Raw genomic sequence first — 17,591 nt, 5'->3', positions numbered from 1 at the left:
CATCACAACAGAGATATAGGAGCCTTAGGTTCAGGAATAGTTATTACTGCTCAACCATCATGCTCCTGAACCAGAGGGGATAACTTCATTCACCACAACCTACAGACTCGTTTTCAAGGACTTTACAATTCATGCTCTTGGTATTATTTATTTATACAGTACTGTGCAAAACTCTTAGGTACATATACAGTATATAGCTAGGGTGCCTAAGACTTTTGCACAGTACTGTAGCAATTTTATGTATTGCATTGTACAGTTGTCACAAATAAAACAAAATAAATTTCATTTCATATGTGTGTGCTGATAACCCTGATTCTGACATGGGTTTCCATTGTGGACTGAGAGAGGGAGGGGGCAAGGAGAAGGAAATCATGGCTGGAAAAAGGGGAAGGGAGAGGGGAGGGAGTGAAAAGTACCAGAGAGACACTCTGTAATGATCACTAAACCAGTTGTTTGGAATCAAATGACCTTGCCTGGTGTCTCAGGGCTGGGTGCATCTGCACCCACGCCACTCCCCCCCCCCCCCCCGCTCCATGGCACTCCTTCTCTGCCACCTGTCCCATGTCACTCCCACGCCACTCCATCCTCGCCTTTCCCAACATCCTTTGTTCCCTCCAGATTCACAAACTCGCTCTCCGCTCAAAGTTGACAAATACAGGACTGTGCAGGAGCCTTAGGCACCCTAGCTATATACAGTACATGTGCCTAAGACTTTTGCGCAGTCCTGCAAATAAATATAAGTTATAAATATATACGGAGCATATGGTGACATGCAAGTACTTTGATAATAAATGTACTTCGTCTTGAGCTGGGAGGAAGCTCCATCAGTGTTAATCAAATTCATGGGACCGTGGTTGGATAAAGAGAAAAGTTAGACCTCAGCCTTAACGGCCACGTTTATCTGTTGAGTATTGTAATTGCGCTCTAGCGACCATTATTTCAACCACAAAATAAACTTTCACTTGTTTCCTGGCTGGATCACTCCCTACCATTGAGAACACTTTCAAAGGGCAATACCTCAGAAAGGTGGCACTCATTATTAATCGCCCCCACCACACGGGACACACCATCTTGTCAGTACTACTATCAGAGAGGAGGTACGAGCCTGAAGGCACACACTCGACATTTTTAAGCACTATAGCAACAGGGTTCAGAGTTCAATCCCAGCGCTGTCTGGATGGAGTCTAACATTTTTTCCATGGGTTTCCTCTGGGTGCTCTGGTTTCCTCCCACAGTTGATAGCCATACTGGTTAGTAGGTCAATTGATCTTTGTAAATTGTTCTGTGATTAGGCTAGAGTTAAATTGGTGGGTTTCTGGGTGGCACAGCTCATTGGGCCAGGGGTTCATTTTGTGCAGTGTATCTAAATGAAAAGGAACAGCTTCTAGGAATCTTCCCAAGAAGATTGGGGCAAGAAAGGCTCCCCGCCCACCATCTTAACTTAACTGCATTTTACAGGAGCACGACTGAGTGCACCCTGACAAGTTGCATCTCCATCTGGTTTGGGAGCAGTCAAGCATCGAGACAGATGTCCCTATGAAGGACTGTGAGAACAGCTGAGAGGATCATAGGTGTCCCCCTACTATCCATCGGGAAGTGCTGCGTTCGCAAGACCCTTAGTATTAGTAAGGATTCCCCCCATCCATCCAGTATCCTCTTTGACAATCTACCATCAGTCAGGAGACTACGATGCATAAAAAGAAGAACATTCAGGATGGGAAACAGTTTCTTCCCCCAAGCCGTCAAGGTTCTGAACTTCTGGCCGCCTCATATTCAAAGTGTCAGTGGTTAATCTGTTCCATCTGTTACAATGTTCAATATTAATGCATTTTAGTTTGTTGTTTATGTGTGATTCATCTGTAGATTTTATCCTTACCTTCATAAGTTATCGTGTGGTATGTGTGTTATGTGTGGTACTGTGTTTTACACCCTGGTTTGGAGAAACGTGGTCTTGTTTCTATAAACATCATATGGTATACAGTATTCATGTGTGTAGTTGAATGACAATAAACTTGATTTGACTTGACTTCCTTCTCTCCCTTCACCATCAGATTTCTGAGCAATGTACCATAAATACTACATCACTATTTCTTGTTCTCTTTTTGCACTACTTATTTAACATTTTCAATATATTTCTCATTGAATTTTATAGTATATTTTATATATTGCAATGTTCTGCTGCTGCAAAACAACTTATTTCACGACATACAGTAAACCTGATTCTGATTCAACATTTGAGAAATTCCCATCATTGTCCACAACTCAGTTGCTTCTCAAGGCTATTGTCCATGTCCAAATTTATTTTGCAGATAAAGAGCTATTTTGCAAAATAGAAAAACTGTCACAGTGCAGGAAGATGAGAAGTCGGTTGAACACCAACAAGCTCACTGTGTAGAACCCATGAGCAGGTAGGGAATAGAAAGATACTGACCATGTGTAAGAAGTTGCAATTGGTTGGATTGGCATCATGGTCAGTACAAACATAGTGCGACAATGCTTCTGTTTCTGTGTTGTTTCATCTGCCAAATTCCAAACTTATTTGGACTTTATATTACATGCTGAAGAAGTAGCAGCATATCTCCAGCAGGACTTAATCCCAAGGTTATCACTCTTCTCTGTCAGATTCCCTCTACAGGGAGGTATTCATGCCTAGGTGGTAGGACTCAGATAAATGGATGACCATCAGGAGAAGAAAGGGAAATGCACAGCCAATGCAGAGTACCCCTGTGACCATTCCCCTCAATAATAAGTACACCATTTTGGATGCTGTTGAGGGGGACAATCAGCTGGGGAGAACTGCGGTGACTGGGTCTCTGGCACTGAGCCTGTGCTGTAGCTCAGAAGAGAAAAGAGGTGAAGAGGACTGCAGTGGTGATTGTCAAAGCAACAGAGATGAGACTCTCTGGGTGCAATAGAGACACCTGTTGCCTCCCAGGTGCCAAAGGACACAGATGTCTCGAATTGGGTCCATGATCTTCTAAAAGGGGAGGGGGAGCAATCAAAAGTCTTGATACATATTGGCACCAAAGACATAGGTGAGAAGGTCCTGAAGAGAGATTTTAGGTAGTGAGGGAGAAAGCTGAAAAGCAGGTCCTCCAGGGTAGTGATCTCTAGATTGCCACGCACCAATGAGGGGAAGAATAGGATGATTTGGCAGATGAATACGTGGCTGAGGATCTGGTGCAGGGTCATTGGGATCTCTTCTGAAGAAGGTACGATGTGTACAAAAGTGATGGGTTACATCTGAACCCAAGTTGGAGGGGTCAGTACCCTTGCAGGTAGGTTTACTAGTGCCATTTGAGAGAGTTGGTGACAGGGGAGTGAGAACTGGAGTGATTGTGCTGAGGGTGAGGTAGTTAGTTTACAAACAGAGTCAGTGTGCAGTGAGACCGCTAGCATGGAGAGGCTGAAGATAGGGCAAATTTGCAGTCAGTGGGATGAATTGCAACATAAAACATGGACAAAATTGAAAAGGCTGAATGCATGACTAAAGGTGTCATATATGAATGTGTGCAGAATACAAAATAAGTAGATGAACTTGTAGCACAATTGCAGATAGACATGTATGACGTTGTGGGGATCATAGCTGAAAGAAGATTATAACTGGAAGCTTAACATCCAAGGATAAACATTGTATCAAAAGGACAGGCAGGAAGGCAGAAGAGGTGGCATGGCTGTGTTGGAGAAAATGAAATCAACTCATTAGAAAGATGTGACATAGGATCGAAGGGTGTTGAGCTGTTGTGGGTAGAGCTATGGATTTGCAAGGATAAAAAGACCCTAATGGGATTTAGATTCAGACCACCAAACAGTAGTAAAAATGTGGTTTACAGATTACAATGGGAGATTGAAAATGCCTGTTAAAAGGGCAATGTCACAATAGACATGCTGGATCCCAAGAGGAGAAATTTCTAGAATGTCTATAAAATGGCTTTCAAGAGCAGCTCATGATTGAGCCCACTAGGGGAGCAGATGGTCTAGAATGGGTGTGGTGAAATGAGCCTGAAATGAGTCGATAGCTGAAGGTAAAGGAGCATTTAGGGGATGAATAATTACAATATGATAGAATCCACACAGCAATTTGAGAAGGAGAGGCAAAAGCTAAATGTATCAGAATTACAGTGGAGTAAAGGAAATTACATAAGCGTGAAAGAGGAGGTGGCCAAACTTAATTGAAAAAGAACACTGGCAGGGATGACAGCAGAGCAGTAATGGCTGGAATTTCTGGGAGCAATTCAGAAGGTGCAGGATATATACATCCCAAAGAGAAAGAAGTTGTGCTGTGAGGATTACATTCCTTGACTTCTCTAGTGCCTTTAACACCATCCAGCCCAAGATCTTAAAGCACAAACTAACGGAGATGGGAGTAGACTCTCACATGGTGGATTGGATAGTGGACTACTTGACAGATAGACCTCAGTATGTGCGGTTGGGAGACTGTAGGTCTGACACAGTGGTCAGCAGCACAGGAGCGCCACAGGGAACCGTACTCTCTCCGGTCCTGTTCACCCTGTACACATCTGACTTCCAATATAACTCGGAGTCCTGCCATGTGCAGAAGTTCGCTGATGACACGGCCATAGTGGGGTGTGTCAGGAATGGACAGGAGGAGGAGTATAGGAAACTGATACAGGACTTTGTGATATGGTGCAACTCAAACTACCTGCGTCTCAATGTCACCAAGACCAAGGAGATGGTGGTGGACTTTAGGAGATCTAGGCCTCATATGGAGCCAGTGATCATTAATGGAGAATGTGTGGAGCAGGTTAAGACCTACAAGTATCTGGGAGTACAGTTGGACGAGAAGCTAGACTGGACTGCCAACACAGATGCCTTGTGCAGGAAGGCACAGAGTCGACTGTACTTCCTTAGAAGGTTGGCGTCATTCAATGTCTGCAGTGAGATGCTGATGATGTTCTATAGGTCAGTTGTTGAGAGCGCCCTCTTCTTTGTGGTGGCGTGTTGGGGAGGAAGCATTAAGAAGAAGGACGCCTCACGTCTTAATAAGCTGATAAGGAAGGCGGGCTCTGTCGTGGGCAAAGTACTGGAGAGTTTAACATCGGTAGCTGAGCGAAGGGCGCTGAGTAGGCTACGGTCAATTATGGAAAACCCTGAACATCCTCTACATAGCACCATCCAGAGACAGAGAAGCAGTTTCAGCGACAGGTTACTGTCGATGCAATGCTCCTCAGACAGGATGAAGAGGTCAATACTCCCCAATGCCATTAGGCTTTACAATTCAACTGCCAGGACTTAAGAACTTTTTTTTTAAAGCTATTATTAATGCTTTTTGAGTTAGTGATTCAGATGCATATCATATTATTACTGAGTTAAGTATTGTATGTACAACAAGTGTATGGGACATTGGAAAAAATGTTGAATTTCCCCATGGGGATGAATAAAGTATCTATCTATCTATCTATCTATCTATCTATCTATCTATCTATCTCAAAGCGGAATGACACAACCGTGGCTGACAATAGAAGTCACAGCCAACATACAAGCCAAATAGACAGCATATACTGAAACAAAATTAGTGGGAAGTTAGGGGATTGGGAACCTTTTTAAAACCAACTGATGGCAATTAAAAAAGTCATTAATAAAGTAAAGATGGAGTATGAAAGTAAGCTCACCAATAATATTAAAGAAGATACCAAAAGTTTATTCTGATACATAAGGTGTAAAAGAGAGGTGAAAGTGGGTATCAGTCCACTGGAAAATGATGCTGGAGAAGTATTTTTTATCATTCTTCACAGTGGAGGACACCAGCTGTATGCCGGAAGTTCAGGATTGTAAATGTGCAGAAGTGCAGGCAGTTACTATTACTAGGGAGAAGATTCTTAGGAAACTGAAAGGTCTGAAGGTATACAAGTCACCTGGACAAATGGGGTACACCCCAGAATTCTGAATGAGATGGATGAAGAGATTGTGGGGGCATTAGTAAAGATGTTTCAAGAATCACTAGATTTTGGAATGGTTCCAGAAGATTTGAAAATTCTTCAAGAAGGTAAAGAGGCAGAAGAAAGGAAATTATAGGCCAGTTCATTTGAAGATGCTAGAGTTGATTGTTAAGGATATAGTTTTGGGGTATATTGGAGACACTTGATAAAATAGGCCATAGTCAGCATGGTTTCCTCTAGCAAAATCATGCCTGACAAATTTGTTGGAATTCTTTGAAGAAAAATAACAAGCAGGATAGACAAAGGAGAATCAGTTGATATTGCTTATTTGAAATTTCAGAAGGCCTTTGACAAGGTGCCACAGATTAGACAGTTTAACAATTTAAGAGCCTATGGTATTACAGGAAAGATACCAGCATGGATAAAGAATTGGCTGATTAGCAGGATGCAAAGAGTGTGAATAAAGACAGCCTTTTCTAGTTGGCTGCAAGCGACTAGTGGTGTTCCATAGGGGTCTATGTTGGGACTGATTCTTTTCACATTATAAGTCAATGATTTGCATGATGGAATTGATAGATTTATGGTTAAGTTCACAGATGATACAAAGATAGGTGAAGAGAAAGGTAATTTTAAGGAAGTAGACTGTCATGGTCTGGTCCGTGAAATCTGCATTCTGGTACACGGTCCAGTCTTGCTCCTTATTCCAGGTTTTCTGGGTTTCCTCAGTTTCTGTTGAGGCAGGTGATTCTTGTTTGGGCTGGCTTCATAAATAGCTTCAGGATTCAACAGCTGGCTGCTGGATTGTCCCTGTTTGTATCCCTTCCCTTCACCTTCCTGCCTGGAGCCTTGCCTTTCCCTGTATGGAACTGGCTGTCTATGTTCATGCCTTTGCTGGGTAGGTCTGGCTGTTTTGCTGCTACCTAGTGTTGGGAACTGTCTTGTTGTGTTCAGTGTTCTGTGTAATGTCCTGGCTGTATGTCCTGTATCCAAGGAGGGGTCCTGGCTTGGTTGGTGTTCCATGTCCCTGTCTCTCTGTAGGCTCTGCATTCCTGTCCCTTCCTTGACCAAGGCTCTGTGTTTTCTGTCATGTCTGTGTCCCTCTCCCAGCACAGGAGTACCTTGCCCAGCTTCGTGCTGGGGTTCCCTTGTCCTGTCCAGGAGGCTCACATCCAGTCCCGTTGTCTCTCCCTTGACCAAGGCTCTGGGTTCTTGTCACATCCAGTGCCTCGCCCAGCACAGATGTAGCTTGCCCAGGCTGGTGCTGGGATTCCCTCATCCTGTGCTGGGGTTCCCTTGTCCTGTCCTGTGCCTCTCCTCATCCTGTAACCTTGTCATGTCCTCGCCTAGTTCTGGGGTCTGAGCCCAAGTCAAGACCTGGGTTCTGGGTCCTTGTCCAGTCTCTGGCTTGGAGTCCAAGCTCAGGCTCCTAGATCCCAGTTTCATGTCCTGGTTCCCTGTCCTAGTCAGGTCCTAGCCCAGGCCTGGAGTCCTTGTCTCATCTGAGGCTGGTGTCATGTCCAGTGTCCTTCCCCACTTTCCTTGCTTCCTTCTCATGCCTAGTCCTGTTCCAGGTAGTTCAGTGTCTGTCTAGCTTTTGGGTTCACTCCCCACATCCCCCTTATGACATAGAGAGGCTACAGAAAGACTTAGACAGATTAGAAAAATAGGCAAAGAAATGGCAGATGGAATACAGTGTCAGGATATGTATGGTAATGACTTTGGTAGAAGAAATATAAGCATAGATTACTTTCTAAATGGAGAGGAAATTCAAAAACTCTGAGGTTTAAAGGGACTTGGGAGTGCTTATGCAGAATTCCATAAAGGTTGATTTGCAGAATGAGTCAGTGGTGAGAAAGGCAAATGCAATGTTAGCATTCATTTCAAGAGGACTAGATATAAAAGCAAGGATGTAATGTTGAGACTTTTATAAGCCACTGTTGGGACTTCACATGGAGTGCTGTGAGCAGTTTTGGGCCTCATATCTGAGAAAAGATGTGCTGACATTTGTGAGGGCTTAAAGGAGGTTCACAAAAAATGATTCCATTACTGAAAGGCTTGTGATATGAGCAGCATTTGACAGTTCTGGGCCTCTCCTTACTGGAATTCAGAAGAATGAAGAGTGATCTCATTGAAACCTATTGAATTTTGAAAGGCCTTGATAGAGTGGATGTGGAGAGGGTGTTCCCTATGATGGGGGACTATAAGACCAGAGAAGACAGTCTCAAAATAGAGAAGAGTCCTTTTAGAAGGGAGGTGAGGAGGAGTTTCTTTAGTCAGAGAGCTGAGTCTGTGGAACTCATTCCCACAGGCAGCTGTAGAGGCCAAGTCACTGGCTATATTTAAAATAGATATTGATGGATTCTTGACTAGTCAGGGTATGAAGGGATATGCGGAGAAGGCAGGAGATTGGAGCTGAGAGGGAAAGTGGATTAGCCATGATGAAATAGCAGAGCAGATTCGATGTGCCAAATAGCCTAATTCAGCTCCTATTTCTTATGGTCTTATAATAAAAATTATGAATTATAGTAAGAACTGCACATATAAAACAGTTAAATTAAATAAGTAGTGCAAAAAGAGAAAAAGTAGTGAAGTATTAGTCATGGTATGACAACCACAGATTTGGCAGCGCAGAAGATACGGCAATTGCACTCATGAATATGAACGTGTCAGATAATTACTATTTCATTATGTTGGTGTTTAACTCCATTCTTTCCATTGTAGTGCTAGTTGAGACGAGCAAAGCACAACAATATTTTGCTGCCTACTTGCATTTGGCCTTGCTTGAGAAATTGGACAATTGAGTCAACTGACTCTGAAGATTTGCAGTATTTGTTTTATATTTGGTTATTCTTTTCAGCGCAGTGTTGATTTTGTTTTCCATTTAAGAGGTTTATTTAATGGCCCTGTTTGGCCTAGCATTTATTTTTTTCTTTTCCCTCTGTTCACATTAGTCTGTGAACTATCAACCTGCTTCTGTGTCTCTCACTCCGCACTTGGGCCATATCTGAACGTAGTGACTCATGGGTTCAATGTCTATTTAGTAATCTGATATCAGAGGGGAAGAAGCTGATCCTGTATTTGAGTATGTATCTTCAGGCTCCTGTGTCTCCTCATTGATGGTAGCAACCAGAAGAGGACATGGCTGGGTGATGGGGGTCATTATTGATGGATGCTCTTCAAAAATATCATGGAGCTAGTGCCCAGGATGGAACTGAATGAGCTCCATGTACAGAGATCTGTTCTACAGATCTGCCCTACACAAAGAGAGCTTAATGACAACAGCCAGATTTAATTTTTGGATGTGGAGATGTATATGTCAGTCAGTTTGTCAGTATGCCAAGGAGAGCCTTTACTACTTTGTTGCTCTTGTACAATAGAATCACTAGCATCCACACAATGGTCTGGCAAGACTCTGGTTTGCTATCTCATCTAAAAAACCAAAGCCACAACAAAGGAGCACCCACTCACTCCTGAACCATAAATACCTGTCTAATACCACCCTGGCATTCCTGTGACCTATAAAGTCTTGGTCAAAGACTTGACTCAATTTGGTAACTTTGAACATTGATCCAGCTCTTCGCACATCATGGAAGTATGAGACTGCAAATACTGATATTTAGAGCAATGCAGAGAACCCTGAATGAATGCTGCAGGTCAGGCAACATCTGTTGAACAGATGAACAGTTGATATTTTGGGATGGGACTATTTTTCTTAACTGAAAGACAGATGAGATGGAGAGAAGAGATGGATCAAGATCTGGAGGAGTGATGGATAGATCCAGGTCAGAAGAGGTTATTAGACAGGTGGACGAGGTGAAAGTGAGAATAGTGGCAGAGGCAGTGAGGTGATAGGAGGATCCAAGTAGGAGAAATGTATTCTCACTTTAATAGATGCCTTCCAGCATTAGACATTTTGACCTGGAAAAAGATACCAGCTGTCTAAGACAATGTCTCTCATTATTGTATGGAATTTGGTCAGATCTCACCTCAGCCTCTGCCATGCCACAGAAAACAACTTAAGTTTGTTCACCCTCTCCTTAGCACAACGGCCCTCTAATCCAGATAGCTTCCAAGTAAACCTCTTCTTCACCCTCTCCAAGGCCACTGCTTCAATTTCCATAGTGGAATTTCAAGAGGGCTAGTGAGTTTCTAGTGAAGGACTTAAATCCAAAATCTTTGAAGTCAGGAAAGAATTGAACCCAAATTTTTTGCTGGTGATTGAAGACAAAAGGCTAAGATAGCTTGGAAGTATTCTAACTCTGAAAGCAGATTAGCAATGCTGAAATTTGTTATATGGTTTTGTGGCTTGGTAAGGTGGAAAGAAGTGTTTGCCTTGAGGCTGGAAACTGTTTAGCAAAAATGTGGATGTTTTGAAGCATGGTAGCCTCATGATAGAAGGAAATCTTTATTCTCACTTCCATGGGCACCATGGTGGCACAGTGGTTACAGCTTGGGTTGTTTCAGAGTTCACAATTCAGTTCTGGCGTCCCATGCAAGAAGTTTGTACCTTCTCCCCATGACTGCGTGGGTTTCCTCTGGGTGCTCCACTTTCCTCCCACAGTCCAAAGACGTGCCACTCAGTAGTTTACTATGTCATTATAAATCATCTTCTGATTAATCTCAGATTTAGTCGGTGGATAGCTGGGCAGTGCAGTTCATTGGGCCAGAAGGGCCTGTTTCTTACTGTGTCTCTGAATAATTAATAAATCAAGAAAAGAAGCAGAACATGACCATTCTTTTACATCAATTGCTAATCCATAAAAATATCTACTAAATAGTTTCATTAATCTACATTGCATAGCACAGCAAACTAACTTCAGCAGTAATAAATAATTATTTGTCTAACTGTTAAATTATTTACTGCATGTTTCTTCAACATTAAATAAATTTGTCAAGCAAAGGGATTTTGATGAATTATGTATTGTGTATACTGCTGCAATTAAAATAGTTGTGTAGTCTAGACTGGAAGGTCAACTCGATAAGAATGCTGATGTGTATGGACATTCTTGAATGACATGCATATTTACCCTGTACATTCCTATAAAAGCAATATGCAAGATCTAAATGTATTACACAAGAAAAAAATTGAACTTTAATTTGTGCAGTTTCCCTTATGAATTCAAGAAGGAATGAGTTACAAATTGTGATAAAGTTGAAATTAGTTGGACGCAATTGAACAATTAAGTAGTACTCTCAACCCACCCCTCTTTCAAGCCCTGCTGATGGAAGAGTTACATCACTCACTTTTCACAATTGAGCATTAAAAACCTCAATTTGATTGTGTTTCCTCAGAGCCTTTAAGTCAGTGTTGTCAGGTTCAACCCTGCTCAAGAGACAGACCAACCATGCATGCCTGCACAATATCTATAGAGGACAAGAGACTCTACAGATGCTGGAAATCTTGAGCGACACACAGACAATACTGAAGGCAGGTCAAATAGCATCTATGGAGAGGAATAAACAGTCAGTCTTTTGTATCAGACTACAAAGGAAGGGGGAAGAAGCCAGAATAAGAAGGTTGGGTGCAAGGAGGAGGAGGAGGACAAGCTGGCAAGTGATAGGTGATATCAGGTCAGGGGGTAGGTGGATGGGGTACAGAGAATTAGGCTCGAAGCTGGTGTTGATAGGTGGAATAGAGGGCTGAAGAAGAAAGAATCTGAGAGGAGAGGATAGTGGCCCATGGGAGAAGGGAAAGGAAGAGGAGATGGGCAGGTCAGGAGATGGTGAGAAGGGAACCAGAATGGGGAATGGAAAAAGATTGAAGAATGAGGGGGAAGAAATTACTGGTTAAATCAATGTTCATATCATTGATGTTGGAGGTGTCTTTTTCTGGAGGAGGTATTGAATTAAGTTTTCGTTTGCAGTCTTGACAGAACTGGAAAGATCCTGTGGGCCTATTTGAAAGAGCACTGGCAAATTTCTCCATGATTCCCTGAACAGTACTTCACCCTCACTCAACATCTCTATATAACAGTTAATCCCATCAGTACACATAGCTAATTATAAGAAGCTGATGTATTCAAATTAGCTGCACTTCTACATCACAACAGTGAATATTCTTCAAAACTAAAATTTGTCAGTGGATCCTGAAGGGGATACCCATGTGTTTTAGCAATGCTATAAAAGTCCAAATAAAACATTTGCTATACTTCGAAGGTCCAGGCCTCTGCTATGCCTCAATGGCCAATGACATGACCAAGTCTCAAAAGATGTCTGTGGGGATGGTGTGCTCTCCCATCTTAGTGGGTCCCAGGATCAGACATGGAATCCAAGATCAATCTGTTTCCCCAGAATGACTAGAATCCTGCCATTAACCCTGCATTTTGCCTTCAAATTCGACCTTCCAATGTGAATGTGATTCTCTTCACACTTTTCTGAGCTCCACCTGCCACTTCTCAGCCCACCTCTGATTCTTGCATCAAGAAGGGACAGTGAATAAAGTTGCTGCCTCATAGTGCTGGAGATGAAGGTCCAGCACCGACCTTGGCTTCTGTCTGTACCATTACCCCTTAATCCCTGACAGTCTAGTGAAAACAATTCCAGCCTACCCAACCTCTCACTGTACCTAACTCCTTCCCATTCCAGGCATCATCTCGATGAATTTCTTCTGCACTCTTTCTAGCACTACCACATTGAATTGAGTTAAATGTTTACACCCATCACATACACACTGCATATCTTTTGCATAAATGATGTTGGTCAGATTTTGTATGCTCACACATTCTGAACGATATACTTAAAGTGGCCACTGAGTGTATGTTTGTGGTCTCCTAATGCTGTAGCCTATCCAATTCAAGGTTCAGCATGTTTTGCATTCAGAGGTGTTCTTCCGCACACCGCTGTTGTAACATATGGTTATTTCAGTTACTGTTCCTTCCTGTCAGCTTGAGCCAGTCCAACCATTCTCCTCTGACCCATTTCATTATCAAGGCATTTTCACCCACAGAACTGCCACTCACTGGATGTTTTTTTTATTTCTGTGTTCTTTGCACCATCTTCTGTAAACTCTAGAGACTGTTGTGTGAAAATCCTAGGAGGTCAGCAGTTTCTGAGATACTCAAACCACCCAGTCTGGAATCACCAGCTATTCCACAGTCAAAGTCATTTAGATCCACATTTCTTCCCCATTCTGATATTTGGTCTGAACAACAGCTGAACCTCTTGACCATGTCTGCATGCTTTCAAGCACTGAGTTGCTGCCACACGATTGGCTGATTAGATGTTTGTATTAATGAGCTGGTGTACTGGTGTACAAAATAAAGTGGCCATAGAGTGTAGTTATTTGTTTGGTGAATGTAAATTAGACAGTAACTGCCTTGAGACAGGATGGACATCAGTCAGTGTCAATTTCACCTCTGTGCCATCCAGTGAAAGATAAATCACTTTTCAGACTCTCCATTATTATCTCCAATAATCAGAACTACAATTTTTTGGAATGCTTTAATAATTCTGAATTACCCAGAGATTTACTGCTGATAACAACATTTCAAAATAGGTCCTCAGAAGGGTATTGTGACATAATTAGTTTCAGAATAATCCCACAATGACTGTTTTTGTTCCTAGCATTGTTCTTATTTCAAAGAAGATTGATTTTTTTTAAGATTAGCTTTATGTCACATGTCTTCTGAAACACACAGAAGTGCATAATTTCTGTCAACAACCAACACAGTCCGACTATGTACTGGGCATAGCCTGCAAGTGTTGCCATGACTCTGGTGCCAACATAGCATGCCTACAATGCAATAACTCCAAAGATGTACAGGTTAGAATGTGAGAGGAAATCAGAACAGCCAGAAGAAACTCACAGTCAACTGAAGAATGTACAGACAGTGGTGGAAATTGAACCTCGATCACTGACTGCTGGCATTGGAAATAGTGTTATGCTAACCGCTATGCTACTGTAATTTCCACTAAATTCACAATATGGCTATAATAATAATTGTTGTTCACATGTACTGGAGTAGTTTCACCCGCCCGATTGCTCATTCACGTTGATGTACGGTACCTGTATAAGATTTAAATTCTGGATGGAATAGAATCTATACTAAAGAGATTAGCTGAAAAATTTGAGGGGAACTTCACATAAACTAGGTTCTCAAAAACAATCTTGAATTTAAGAGAGGAAGGGAAGTATTAATAAACAAGCAGGGTGATATTTATCCTCTTCCACCTGCTCCACTATTCTGTTAATTTGAGAAGATGGACTGAAGGGCCATTTCAGAGCAAAGTGATCAAAGTGGGCACGTTGTTGCTAAACTGTAGTGATTAGGGTTTTGATAGTTGGTTCAAGAACTGAATGGTTGAAGGAAAGAAGCTGTACTTGAACATGGTGGTGTGGGTCATCAGGCTCTGAACCTCCTGCCCAAAGGGAGCTGTGAGACGATGATATGGCCCGGATGGTGGGGATTTTGATAATAAATGTTGCCTTTTGAGATGCTGTGGAAAGTGTTTTAAAAATGCAAATTGCCTTTCCTCAGGAGCAGTTTGACTAGCAGGAGGTATATATATATCAAGTAAATTGGATCATTGAGGTGGGTTTCAGAGAGAGGGTAATTCTGTCCAGGGCTGAGTAGAGGAACTAATCTCTAGATCCAAGCTGGAGTAGGTGTCAGGGAGGACAGTACAGGCTGTCAGACATTCCAGCTAAATAGATAACCTCATTTTAGTTTCGTAAATATGAGATTTTTTCCATGTTCAGGTCTGACCTGTGACCGAACTTTTGCAATATCCTGTCACTTCAAAGATTCTGAGATTAGTTTTATTTGTCACATGTATATGAAAACATTGAAACATGCAATAAAATGTATCCATCGTGTCAACGACTAGCACAGTTTGAGGATGTGTAGACAACAGCCCGCAAATGTCACTAGACACCAGACACTAGAACACTACAGCACAGTTCAGGCCCTTCGGCTCTCGATGTTGTGCCGACCCATATATTCCTTAAAAAAAGTACTAAACCCACACTACCCCATAACCCTCTATTTTTCTTTCATCCATGTACCTGTCCAAGAGGCTCTTAAATACCCCTAATGTTTTAGCCTCCACCACCATCCCTGGCAAGTCATTCCAGGCACCCACAACCCTCTGTGTAAAAAAAAAAATAAAATTAAAAAAAAAATTAAAAAAAACTTACCCCTGATGTCTTCCTTAAATTTCCCTCCCTTTGTATATATGCCCTCTGGTGTTTGCTATTTGTGCCCTGGGAAATGGGTACTGGCTAGCCACCTTATCTATGCCTCTCTGTCACCTCACTTTTGGCACCAAAATACAATACCCACAACTTACTAATCTTAACCTGTACATCTTTGGAAAGTGGGAGGAAACTGGAACACCCAAAGAAAACCTATGAGGTTGTTGTTCAAACTCCTTACAGACAGTGGGGAGAATTGAACTCCAATCACTGGTACAGTAATAATACTAAACTCTGCTGTCATGCCATCCAAGCTAAGCTGTAGGTCCAGGCTTGAGTAGTGGTCAAGGAGAATAGTGAGGGTTGACAGATATCACAGCTGAATTGATAATCTTGAATTTTGAAGATAGACACTGTGAAGGTACTCTTCGTGCTTTGTTCAACATTCAGGTCTGATCCATGACCTGAATTTTATGATGCTCTGTCTCTTTCTCAACATCCCTAATAACCTGAAGTTTATCAGCATGAGATCTAAATGAAAAATTCCCAGAACTGATAGTGGGCTGTTCCAACATCCCGAGTTTTGGGATGTTCCAAAATTTCAACACTTACGTTATACACAGTTCTCTCTTAAATGGCCTGGCTTGAATATTTAGTCTCCATTGCTTGTCCTGGAATTTGCAAAATTGAGAAAATATTTTCTCCCTTTCTGTTCTCTGATTGACTTAATATCTCTCAAAATTCAATCAGAGCTCCCCTTCCGTTCTAGGGAAACAGCCCTAAATTGCATAAACTGACTTGTAAGCGTGATAAATCTTCACTGCCTCTATTCCTTTTAATAGATCTCCCTCAAGATCTTCAGGCTAGAACTGCTGACAACTGTCACAGTGTAATCAACCCAGGGCTTATTCTTGCTGCAGCACACTTCGTACCCAATTGTACAATTAAGATAAAAAACACATTTGCTCCCACGCATTAAATAAATGGGAAGCTGGAGGAAGCAAGACAGAAGCTCAAAGGAAATTGTTCACAAGGATGTAGACTATTTTTACAATGGCATCAAATTACAGGATGTTCTGCAGTTCTGAGATTAATTGACAACAGAGCGATAGGGCTGGTCAGTCATTGGACACATGGGTACCTATAGGTCATCTGCATTCATGCACGTTGCTGCAGAATGTGAATTCATAAAATGCATTGAAAGTTAGTAACTGAAATTAGATAACGAAATAGATAAATACATCACTAATTAGAAAGGGGATAACATCTCACCTCAACTCTTAAATGATTCCGCAACGTATTGACTCACTTTCAAGGACTCTACAGCTCATGTGCCCCTCAAGACTGTTTATTTATTCAACAATCTCTATCGATCAATATATCATGGAATATAGAGCAAAGAAATCTACAGCACATTACAGGCCCTTTGGCCCACAATGTTGTGCCAACCATGTAACCTACTCTAGAAATTGTCTAGAATTACCTTATCACCTAGCCCTCTATTTTCCTAAGCTCCATGTACCTGCCTAAGAGTCTCGTAAAAGACCCTGTTGCATCCACCTCTACCACCGTCACTGGCAGTGTATTCCACATACCTACCATTCTGTGTGGAAAAACTTACTGTACCTCTGACGTCTCAAGTGTACCTACTTCCAAGCACCTTAAAACTGTGCCTTCTGGTGTCAGTCCTGGGAAAGAGCCTCTGACTATCCACACAGTCAAGGACTCTCATCATCTTATACACCTCCATCACATCACCTCTCATCTTCCATCGCACCAAGGAGAAAAGGCCAAGTTCATTCAACCTATTCTCATAAGGCACGCTCTCCAACCCAGGCAACATTCTTGTAAATTTCCTCTGCACTCTCTAGTACCCACATCCTTATCTGTAGTGAAGTGACCAGATCGGAACACAGTACTCCAAGTGGGGTCTGACTAAGTTTTATATAGCTGTAACATTAGCTCACGGCTCTTGAACTCAATCCCACAGTTGATGAGGGCCATCACATCATATGCCTTCTTAACAACACTGGCAACCTGCGCAACAGCTTTGAGTGTTCTATGGACACAGACCTCAAGATCTCTCTGATCCTCCATACTTCCAAGAATCTTACCATTAATATTATATCCTGTCTTCAAATTTGGCCTACCAAAACGAACCACCTCACACTTTTTTGGGTCGAACACCATCTGCCTCTTCTCAGTCCAGTTCTGCATCGTATCGATGTCCCGCTGTAAACTCTGACAACCCTCCAGACTATCCACAACACCTCCCCTTTGTGTCATCAGTAAACTTACTAACACACCCATTTACCTCTCTATCCAGATCATTTATAAAATTCACAAGGAGGTGGGGTCCCAGAACACATCCTTGCTGAACACCATGGGTCACAGACCTCCATGCAGAATACGAACCATCTACAAGAACCTCCTGTGGGCAAACCAGTTCTGGATCCACAAAACAAGGTCTCCTTGGATCCTATACCTCAATTTCTGAAGGAGCCTAGCATGGGGAACTTTGTCAAATGCCTTACTGAAATCCATATCCACTGCTCTAC

The sequence above is a fragment of the Hemitrygon akajei genome, chromosome 10, assembly GCF_048418815.1.
Source record: "Hemitrygon akajei chromosome 10, sHemAka1.3, whole genome shotgun sequence".
NCBI classification, from domain to species: domain Eukaryota; kingdom Metazoa; phylum Chordata; class Chondrichthyes; order Myliobatiformes; family Dasyatidae; genus Hemitrygon; species Hemitrygon akajei.
This window is presented reverse-complemented; position numbering follows the sequence as displayed.